The following is an 11,362-nucleotide window of genomic DNA, read 5'->3' on the forward strand; positions in this document are numbered from 1 at the left end:
AGATATGTAGTTATGGTGCTTACTTGTCATTTCTCGTGAATTACTGTTCAAACATTCTGACTCTCTTGCATGATGGTAGATATGTAATTACGTTGTTTACATGCCATTTCTCATCCATTAGGGTTTAAAGACTCGGACACTTAGTCGGACCCTCTTGCATGATGGCAGATATGTAATTATGGTGTTTACTTGACATTTCTCAAGAATTAGTGTTCGAACAGTCGGACACTTACTCGGGCTCTATTGCATGATGGCAGATATGTAATTAGGGTGTTTGCTCGCCATTTCTCAACCATTAGGGTTTAAACACCTGAACACTTAATCGGACCCACTTGCACGATGACAGATATGTAATTATAGTGTTTACTTGCCATTTCCCATGTGTTAGGGTTTAAACACTCGGACACGTATTCGGTCCCTTTTGCATGATGGCAGATATGTAATTACGGTGTTTACTTTCCATTTCGCATGCATTAGGGTTTAAACACTCGAAAACTTATTCGGACCTCTTGCATGATGGCAGATATGTAATTATGGTGCTTACTTGCCATTTCTCATGCATTAGGGTTTAAACACTCGAACACTTATTCGGACCCTTTTGCATGATGTCAGATATGTAATTGTGCTATTTACATGACATTTCTGAGGAATTAGAGTTCGAACACTCTGACACTTACTCGGACCCTCTTGTATGATGGTAGATATGTAATTATGGTGTTTACTTGCCATTTCTCATGCATTAGGGTTTAAACACTCGGACACTTATTCGGACCCTCTAGCATGATAGCAAATATGTAATTATGGTGTTTACTTGACATTTCTCATGAATTAGTGTTCGAACACTCAGAAGCTTACTCGGACTCTCTTGCATGATGGCATATATGTAATTAGGGTGTTTGCTCACCATTTCTTATGCACTAGGGTTTAAACACTCAAACACTTAATCAGACCCTCTTGCACGATGGCAGATATGTAATTATAGTGTTACTTGGTATTTCTCATGCATTAGGGTGTAAACACTCAGACACTTATTCGGTCCCTTTTGCATGATTACAGATATGTAATTATGGTCTTTACTTGCCATTTCGCATGCATTAGGGCTTAAACACTCGAAAACATATTTGTACCTCTTGCGTGATGGTAGATATGTAATTATGGTGTTTACTTGCCATTTTCCATGCATTAGGGTTTAAACACTCGGACGCTTATTCAGACCCTTTTGCATGATGGCCGATATGTAATTGTGGTATTTACTTGACATTTCTCATGAATTAGTGTTCGAACACGCGGACACTTACTCGGACCCTCTTGCATGATGGTAAATATGTAATTATGATGTTTGCTTTGCATTTCTCAGGCATTAGGGTTTAAACACTCGGACACTTATTCAGACTCTCTTGCATGATGGCCGATATGTAATTAGGGTGTTTACTTGCCATTTCTCATGCATTAGGGTTTAAACACTCGGACACTTGTTCGGACCCTCTTGCATGATGGAAGATATGTAATTATGGTGCTTACTTGACATTTCTCATGAATTAGTGTTCGAACACTCGGACACTTACTCGGACTCTTTTGCATGATGGTAGATATGTAATTATGGTGTTTGTTTGCCATTACTCATCCATTCGGGTTTAAACACTCGAACACTTATTCGGACCCCCTTCCATGATGGCAGATATGTAATTATGGTGTTTACTTGACGTTTCTCATGAATTAGTGTTCGAACAGTCGGACACTTACTCGGGCTCTGTTGCATGATGGCAGATATGTAATTTGGGTGTTTGCTCGCCATTTCTCAAGCATTAGGGTTTAAACACTTGAACACTTAATCGGACCCTCTTGCACGATGGCGGATATGTAATTATAGTGTTTACTTGCCATTTCTCATGCGTTAGGGTTTAAACACTCGGACACTTATTCGGTCCCTTTTGCATGATGGCAGATATGTTATTACGGCCTTTACTTTCCATTTCGCATGCATTAGGGTTTAAACGCTCGAAAACTTATTCGGACCTCTTGCCTGATGGCAAATATGTAATTATAGTGTTTACTTGCCATTTCTCATGCATTAGGGTTTAAACACTCGGACACTTGTTCGAACCCTTTTGCATGATGGCAGATATGTAATTATGGTGCTTACTTGGCATTTCTCGTGAATTAGTGTTCAAACACTTAGACACTTACTCGGACTCTCTTGCATGATGGTAGATATGTAATTTTGGTGTTTGCTTGCCATTTCTCAACCATTCGGGTTTTAACACTCGGACACTTATTCGGACCCCCTTGCATGATGGCAGATATGTAATTATGGTGTTTACTTGACGTTTCTCATGAATTAGTGTTCGAACAGCCGGACAATTACTTGGCTCAGTTGCATGATGGCAGATATGTAATTAGGGTGTTTGCTCGTCATTTCTTAAGCATTAGGGTTTAAACACTTGGACACTTAATCGGACCCTCTTGCACAATGGCAGATATGTAATTATGGTGTTTACTTGCCATTTCTCATGCGTTAGGGTTTAAACACTTGGACACTTATTCGGTCCCTTTTGCATGATGGCAGATATGTTATTACGGCGTTTACTTTCCATTTCGCATGCATTAGGGTTTAAACACTCGAAAACTTATTCGGACCTCTTGCATGATGGGAAATATGTAAGTATGGTGTTTACTTGCCATTTCTCATGCATTAGGGTTTAAACACTCGGACACTTATTCGAACCCTTTTGCATGATGTGAGATATGTAATTATGGTATTTACTTGACATGGCCGATGAATTAAAGTTCGAACACTCTGACACTTACTCGGACCCTCTTGCATTATGGTAGATATGTTATTATGGTGTTTACTTTCCATTTCTCATGCATTAGGGTTTAAACACTCGGACACTTATTCGGACCTCTTGTATGATGGCAAATATGTAATTATGGTGTTTACTTGCCATTTCTCATGCATTAGGGTTTAAACACTCAGACAGTTATTCGGAACCTCTTGCGTGATAGCAAATATGTAATTATGGTGTTTACTTGACATTTCTCATGAATTAGTGTTCGAACACTCGGACGCTTACTCGGACTCTCTTTCATGATGGCATATATGTGATTATGGTGTTTGCTCGCCATTTCTCATGCATTAGGGTTTAAACACTCAGACACTTAATCGGACGCTCTTGCACGATGGCAGATATGTAATTATAGTGTTATACTTGTATTTCTCATGCATTAGGGTGTAAACACTCGAACACTTGTTCGGTCCCCTTTTGCATGATGTCAGATATGTAATTACGGTCTTTACATGCCATTTCGCATGCATTAGGGTTTAAACACTCGAAAACTTATTTGGACCTCTTGCATGATGGTAGATATTTAACTATGGTGTTTACTTGCAATTTTCCATGCGTTAGGGTTTAAACACTCGGACGCTTATGCGGACCCTTTTGCATGATGACAGATATGTAATTATGGTATTTACTTGACATTTCTCATGAATTAGTGTTCGAACACTCGGACCCTTTTGCATGATGGTAAATATGTAATTATGGTGTTTACTTTCCATTTCTCAAGCATTAGGGTTTAAACACTCGGACACTTATTCAGACTCTCTTGCATGATGGTAGATATGTAATTATGGTGTTTACTTGCCATTTCTCATGAATTAGGGTTCGAACAGTCGGAAACTTACTCGGACCATCTGTCATGATGGAAGATATGTAATTATGGTGTTTACTTGCCATTTCCCATGCATTAGAGTTTAAACACTCAGACATTTATTCGGACCCGCTTGCATGATGGCAGATATGTAATTATGGTGTTCATTTGCCATTTCCCATGAATTAGAGTTCGAACAGTCTGACACTTACTCAGGCCCTCATGCATGATGGCAGATATGTAATTATGCTGTTTACTTGCCATTTCCCATGCATTAGGGTTTAAACGATCAGACACTTGTTCGGACCGTCTTGCATGATGGCTAATATGTAATTGTGGTGTTTACTTGCCATTTCTGATGAATTAGAGTTCAAACACTCGGACACTTACTCGGACCCTCTTGCATGATCATAGATATGTAACTATGGTGTTTACTTGCCATTTCTCATGCATTAGGGTTTAAACACTCGGACCTTATACGGACCCTCTTGCATGATAGCAAATTTGTAATTACGGTGTTTAGTTGACATTTCTCAAGAATTAATGTTTGAACACTCGGACGCTTACTCGGACTCTCTTGCATGATGGCAAATATGTAATCATGGTGTTTGCTCGCCATTTCTCACGCATTAGGGTTTAAACACTCGGACACTTAATCGGACCCTCTTGCATGATGGCAGATATGTAATTATAGTATTTGCTTGTTATTCCTCATGCATTAGGGTGTAAATACTCTGACACTTATTCGGTCCCTTTTGCATGATGGTAGATATGTAATTACAGTGTTTACTTGCCATTTCGCATGCATTAGGGTTTAAACATTCGAAAACTTGTTCGGACCTCTTGCGTGACGGCAGATATGTAATTACTGTGTTCACTTGCCATTTTCCATGCATTAGGGTTTAAGCACTCGGACGCTTATTCGGACCCTTTTACATGATGGCAAACATGTAATTATGGTATTTACTTGACATTTCTCATGAATTAGTGTTCGAATACTCGGACACATACTCGGATCCCCTTGCATGTTGGTAGATATGTAATTATGGTGTTTACGTTCCATTTCTCATCCATAAGGATTTAAACACTCGGACACTTATTCGGACTCTCTTGCATGATGACAGATATGTAGTTATGGTGTTTACTTGCCATTTCTCATGACTTAGGGTTCGAACAGTCGAAACTTACTCGGACCATCTGTCATGATGGCAGATATGTAATTACGGTGTTTACTTGCCATTTCTCATGCATCAGGGTTTAAACACTCGGATACTTATTCGGACCCTCTTGCATGATGGTAGATATGTAATTATCGTGTTTACTTGCCGTTTCCCACGCAATAGGACTTGAGCCCTCTGACACTTACTCGGACCCTCTTGCATGATAGCAGAGATGTAATTATGGTTTTTACTTGCCATTTCTCATGAATTAGAGTTCGAACACTCTAACACTTACTCGGATCCTCTTGCATGATAGCAGATATGTAATTATGGCGTTTACTTGCCATTTCTCATGCATTAGGGATTAAACACTCAGACACTTTTTCGGACCCTCTTGCATGATGGCAGATATGTAATTATGGTGTTTACTTGCCATTTCTCATGAATTGAGTTCGAACACTCGGTCACTTGCTCGGACTCTCTTGCATGATGGCAGATATGTAATTATGGTGCTTACTTGCCATTTCTCATGCATTAGCGTTTAAACACTTGGACACTTGTTCGGACCCTCCTGCATGATGGCAGATATGTAATTATGGTGTTTACTTGACATTTCTCACTCGGACACCTACTCGGACTCTTTTCCGTGATGGTAGATATGTAATTTTGGTGTTTTTCTTGCCATTTCTTATGCATTAGGGTTAAACCTCTCGGACACTTATTCAGACCCGCTTGGACGATGGCAGATATGTAATTATGGTGTTTACTTGGCATTTCTCATGAATTAGTGTTCGAACACTCGGACGCCTACTCGGACACTTACTTGGAACCTCTTGCATGATGACAGATATGTAATTATTGCGTTTACTTTCCATTTATCACGCATTACAATTTGAACACTCGGACACTTATTCGGAACCTCTTGTATGATGGACGATATGTAATTATGGTGTTTACTTGCCATTTCTCATGTATTAGGATTTAAACACTTGGACAATCATTCGGACCCTCTTGCATGATGGCAGATATGTAATTATGGTGTTTACCTTCCATGTCTCATGAATTAGTGTTCGAACACTCGGACACATACACGGACGATCTTGCATGATGGCAGATATGTAATTATGGTGTTTACCTGCCATTTTTCATGCATTAGAATTCGAACACTCGGACACTTACTCGGACACTTACTCGGACCCCCTTGCATGATGGACGATATGTAATTATGGTGTTTACTTGCCATTTCTCATGCAGTTGGCTTTAGACACTCGGACACCTGTTCGGACTCTCTTATACGGTAGCAGATATGTAATTATGGTGGTTTCTTGACATTTCTGATGAATTAGTGTTCGAACACTCGGATACTTACTCGGAGTCTCTTACAAGATGGTAGATATGTAATTATGATGTTTACTTGCCACTTCTCATGCAATGGGGTTTTAACACTCGGACACTTATTCGGACCCTCTTGCATGACGGCAGATATGTACTTATGGTATTTACTTGCCATTTCTCAGGAATTTGGGTTTGAACAGTCCGACACATACTCGGACCCTCTTGCATGATGGCAGATATGTAATTATGGTGTTTGTTCGCCATATCACATGCATTAGGGTTTAAACACTCGCACACTTATTCAGACCGTCTTGCACGATAGCAGATATGTAATTATAGTGTTTACTTGCCATTTCTCTTGCATTACGGTTTAAACAGTCGGACACTTATTCGGTCCCTTTTGCATGGTGGCAGATATGTAATTACGGTGTGTACTTGTCATTTCGCATGCAATAGGGTTTAAACACTTAAGCACTTATTCGGACCCTCTTGCCTGATGGCAGATATGTAATTATGGTATTTACTTGCCATTTCTCATGCATTAGGGTTTAAACACTCGGACACTAATTCGGAACCTCTTTCATGATGGCGGATATGTAATTATGGTGTTTACTCTACATTTCTCATGAATTAGTGTTCGAACAGTCGGACACTTACTCGGACACTCTTGCACGAAGGTAGATATGTAATTATGGTGATCACTTTCCATTTCTCATGCATTAGGGCTTAAACACTCGGACACTTATTCGGACTCTCTTGCATGATGCCAGATCTATAATTACAGTGTTTACTTGCCATTTCTTGTGAATTGGGGTTCGAACGGTCTGAAACTTTCTCGTACCTTTTGTCATGATGGCAGGTATGTAATTATGCTGTTTACTTGCCATTTGTCATGCATTAGGGTTTAAGCACTCGGACACTTATTCGGACACTCTTGCATGTTGGCAGATATGTAATTATGGTGTTTACTTGCCATTTCTCGTGCATTAGGGTTTAAACACTCAGACACTTATTCGGACCCGCTTGCATGATCGCAGATATGTAATTATGGTGTTTACTTGCCATTTCTCATGTATTAGGATTCGAACACTCGGGCACTTACTTGGACCCTCTTGCATGATGGGAGATATGTAATTATGGTGTTTACTTGCCATTTCTCATGCATTTGGGTTTAAACACTCGGACATTTATTCGAACCCCCTTGCATGATGGCAAATATGTAATTATGGTGTTTACTTGCATTTCTCACGCATTAGGACTCGAACCCACTGACACTTACTCGGACCCTCTCGCATGATGGCAGATATGTAATTATGGTGTTTACTTGCCATTTCTCATGAATTAGGGTTCAAACACTCTGACACTTACTCGTATCCTCTTGCATGACGGCAGCTATGTAACTATGGTGTTTACTTGCCATTTCCTATGCATTAGGGTTTAAAGAATCAGACACTTGTTTGGACCTTCTTGCATGATGGCAGATATGTAATTATGGTGTTTAATTGCCATTTCTCATGAATTGAGTTCGAACACTCGGTCACTTACTCGGACCCTCTTGCCTGATGGCAGATATGTAATTATGGTGTTTACTCGCCATTTCTCATGAATTCAGTTCGAACACTCGGTCACTTACTCGGACGCTCTTGCATGATGGCAGATATGTAATTATGGTGTTTACTTGCCATTTCTCATGCATTAGCGTTTAAGCACTCGGACACTTGTTCGGACCCTCCTGCATGATGGCAGATATTTAATTATGGTGTTTACATGGCATTTCTCAGGAATTAGTGTTCGAACACTCGGACACATACTCGGACTCTCTTACGGGATGGTAGATATGTAGTTATGGTGTTTACTTTCCATTTCTAATGCATTGGGGTTTAACCACTCGGACACTTATTCTGACCCGTTTGGATGATGGCAGATATGTAATTATGGTGCTTACTTGACATTTCTCATGAATTGGTGTTCGAACACTCGGACGCTTACTCGGACTCTCTTGCATGATGGTTGATACATAATTATGGTGTTTACTTGCCATTTCTCATCAATTGGGGTTTGAACAGTCCGACACTTACTTGGAACTTCTCGCACGATGACAGATTTGTAATTATGGTGTTTACTTGCCATTTATTACGCATTACAATTTAAACACTCGGGACACTTATTCGGACCCTCATGCATGATGACAGATATGTAATTATGGAGTTTTCTAGCCATTTCTCATGCATTAGGGTTTGAACACTGGGACACTTATTCAGACCCTCTTGCACAATGGCAGATATGTAATTATAGTGTTTACATGACATTTCTCATGCATTAGGGTTTAAACACCCAGACACTTATTTGGACCCTTTTGCATGATGGCAGAAATGTTATTACGGTGTTTACTTGCCATTTCTCATGCATTAGGGTCTAAGCACTCGGACACTTATTCGGACCCTCTTGCATGATGGCAAATATGTAATTATGGTGTTTACTTGCCATTTCTCATGCATTAGGATTCGAACACTTGGACACTTATTCGGACCCCCTTGCGTGATGGCAGATATGCAATTATGGTGTTTACTTTCCATTTCTCATGTATTACGGTTAAAACACTCTGTCACTTATTCGGACCCTCTTGCATGATGGCAGATATGTAATTATGGTGTTTACCTGTCATTTTTCATGCATTAGAATTCGAACACTAGTACACTTACTCGGACACTTACTCGGACCCTCTTGCATGATGGACGATATGTAATTATGGTGTTTATTTGCCATTTCTCATGCAGTAGGGTTTATACACTCTGACACTTGTTCGGACCCTCTTGCATGATGGCAGATTTGTAATTATGGTGTTTCCTTGACATTTCTGATGAATTAGTAATTGAACACTCGGACACTTACTCGGACTCTCTTGCATGATGGTGGATATGTAATTATGGTGTTTACTTGCCATTTCTCATGCATTGGGGTATAAACACTCGGACACTTATTCGGACCGTTTTGTATGACGGTAGATATGTAATTATGGTGTTTACTTGCCATTTCTCAAGAATTAGGGTTCGAACAGTCCGGCACTTACTCAGACCCTCTTGCATGATGACAGATATGTAATTATGGTGTTTGTTCACCATTTCTCATGCATTAGGGTTTAAACACTCGGACACTTATTTGGACCCTCTTGTACGATAGCAGATATGTAATTATAGTGTTTACTTGCCATTTCTCTTGCATTAGGGTTTAAACAGTCGGACACTTATTCAATCCTTTTTGCAAGATAGCAGATATGTAAGTTCGGTGTGTACTTGTCATTTCGCATTCAATAGGGTTTAAACACTTGAACACTTATTCGGACCGTCTTGCATGACGGCAGATATGTAATTATGGTGTTTACTTGCCATTTCTCATGCGTTAGGGTTTAAACACTCGGAAACTTATTCGGACCCTCTTTCATCATGGCAGATATGTTATTATGGTGTTACTTGACATTTCTCTTGAATTAGTGTTCGAACACTAGGACACTTACTCGGACCTTCTTGCATAAAGGTAGATATGTAATTATGGTGTTTACTTTCCATTTCTCATGCGATTCGGTTTAAACAATCGGACACTTATTCGGTCCCCTTTGCATGATGGCAGAAATGTAATTATGGTGTTTACTTGCCATTTATGATGCATTAGGGTTTAAACACTCAAACACTTCTCATGCATTAGGGTTTTAACACTCGGACACTTAATCGGACCCTCTTGTATGATGGCAGATATGTAATTATGGTGTTTACTTGCCATTTCTCATGTATTAGGATTTGACCACTGGGACAATTATTCGGACCCTCTTGCAAGATGGTCGATATGTAATTATGGTGTTTACCTTCCATTTCTCATTAATTAGTGTTCGAACACTCAAACACATACACGGACGATCTTGCATGATGGCTGATATGCAATTATAGTGTTTACTTGCCATTTCTAATGCATTCGGATTCGAACACTCGGACACTTACTCGAACCCTCTTGCATGATGGCAGATATGTAATTATGGTGTTTACCTTCTATTGCTCATACAATAGGGTTAAAACGCTCGGACACCTATTCGGACACTCTTGCATGATGGCATATATGTAATTGTGGTGTTTACCTGCCATTTTTCATGCATTAGAATTCGAACTCTCGGACACTTACTCGGACCCTCTCGCATGATGGATGATATGTAATTATGGCGTTTACTTTCCATTCCTCATGCAGTAGGGTTTAGACACTCGGACACTTGTTCGGAGCCTCTTGCATGGTGGCAGATATGTAACTATGGTGTTTTCTTGACATTTCTGATGAATTAGTGTTCGAACACTCAGACACTTACTCGGACTCTCTTACAAGATGGTAGATATGTAATTATGGTGTTTACTTGCCATTTCTCATGCAATGGGGTTTTAACACTCGGACACTTATTCCGACCCTCTTACATGACGGCAGGTATGTAATTATGGTGTTTATTTGCCATTTCTCAAGAATTAGGGTTTGAACAATCCGACACATACTCGGTCCCTCTTGCATGATGGCAGATATGTAATTATGGTGTTTGTTCACCATTTCTCATGCATTAGGGTTTAAACACTCGAACACTTATTCGGACCGTCTTGCACGATGGCAGATATGTAATTATAGTGTTTACTTGCCATTTCTCATGCATTATGGTTTAAACACTCGGACACTTATTCGGTCCCTTTTGCATGATGGCAGATATGTAATTACGGTGTGTACTTGTCATTTCGCATGCAATGGGGTTTAAACGCTTAAGCACTTATTCGGACCCTCTTGCATGATGGCAGATATGTAATTATGGTATTTACTTGCCATTTCTCATGCATTAGGGTTTAAACACTCGAACACTAATTCGGAACCTCTTTCATGTTGGCAGATATGTAATTATGGTGTTTACTTGACATTTCTCATGAATTAGTGTTCGAACAGTCGGACACTTACTCGGACACTCTTGCACGAAGGCAGATATGTAATTATGGTGATCACTTTCCATTTCTCATGCATTAGGGCTTAAACACTTGGACACTTATTTGGACTCTCTTGCATGATGCCAGATCTGTAATTATGGTGTTTACTTGCCATTTCTCGTGAATTAGGGTTCGAACGGTCGGAACCTTTCTCGCACCTTTTGTCATGATGACAGATATGTAATTATGGTGTTTACTTGCCATTACTCAAGCATTAGG

The sequence above is a fragment of the Camellia sinensis genome, chromosome 5, assembly GCF_055761805.1.
Source record: "Camellia sinensis isolate YWXY chromosome 5, ASM5576180v1, whole genome shotgun sequence".
NCBI classification, from domain to species: domain Eukaryota; kingdom Viridiplantae; phylum Streptophyta; class Magnoliopsida; order Ericales; family Theaceae; genus Camellia; species Camellia sinensis.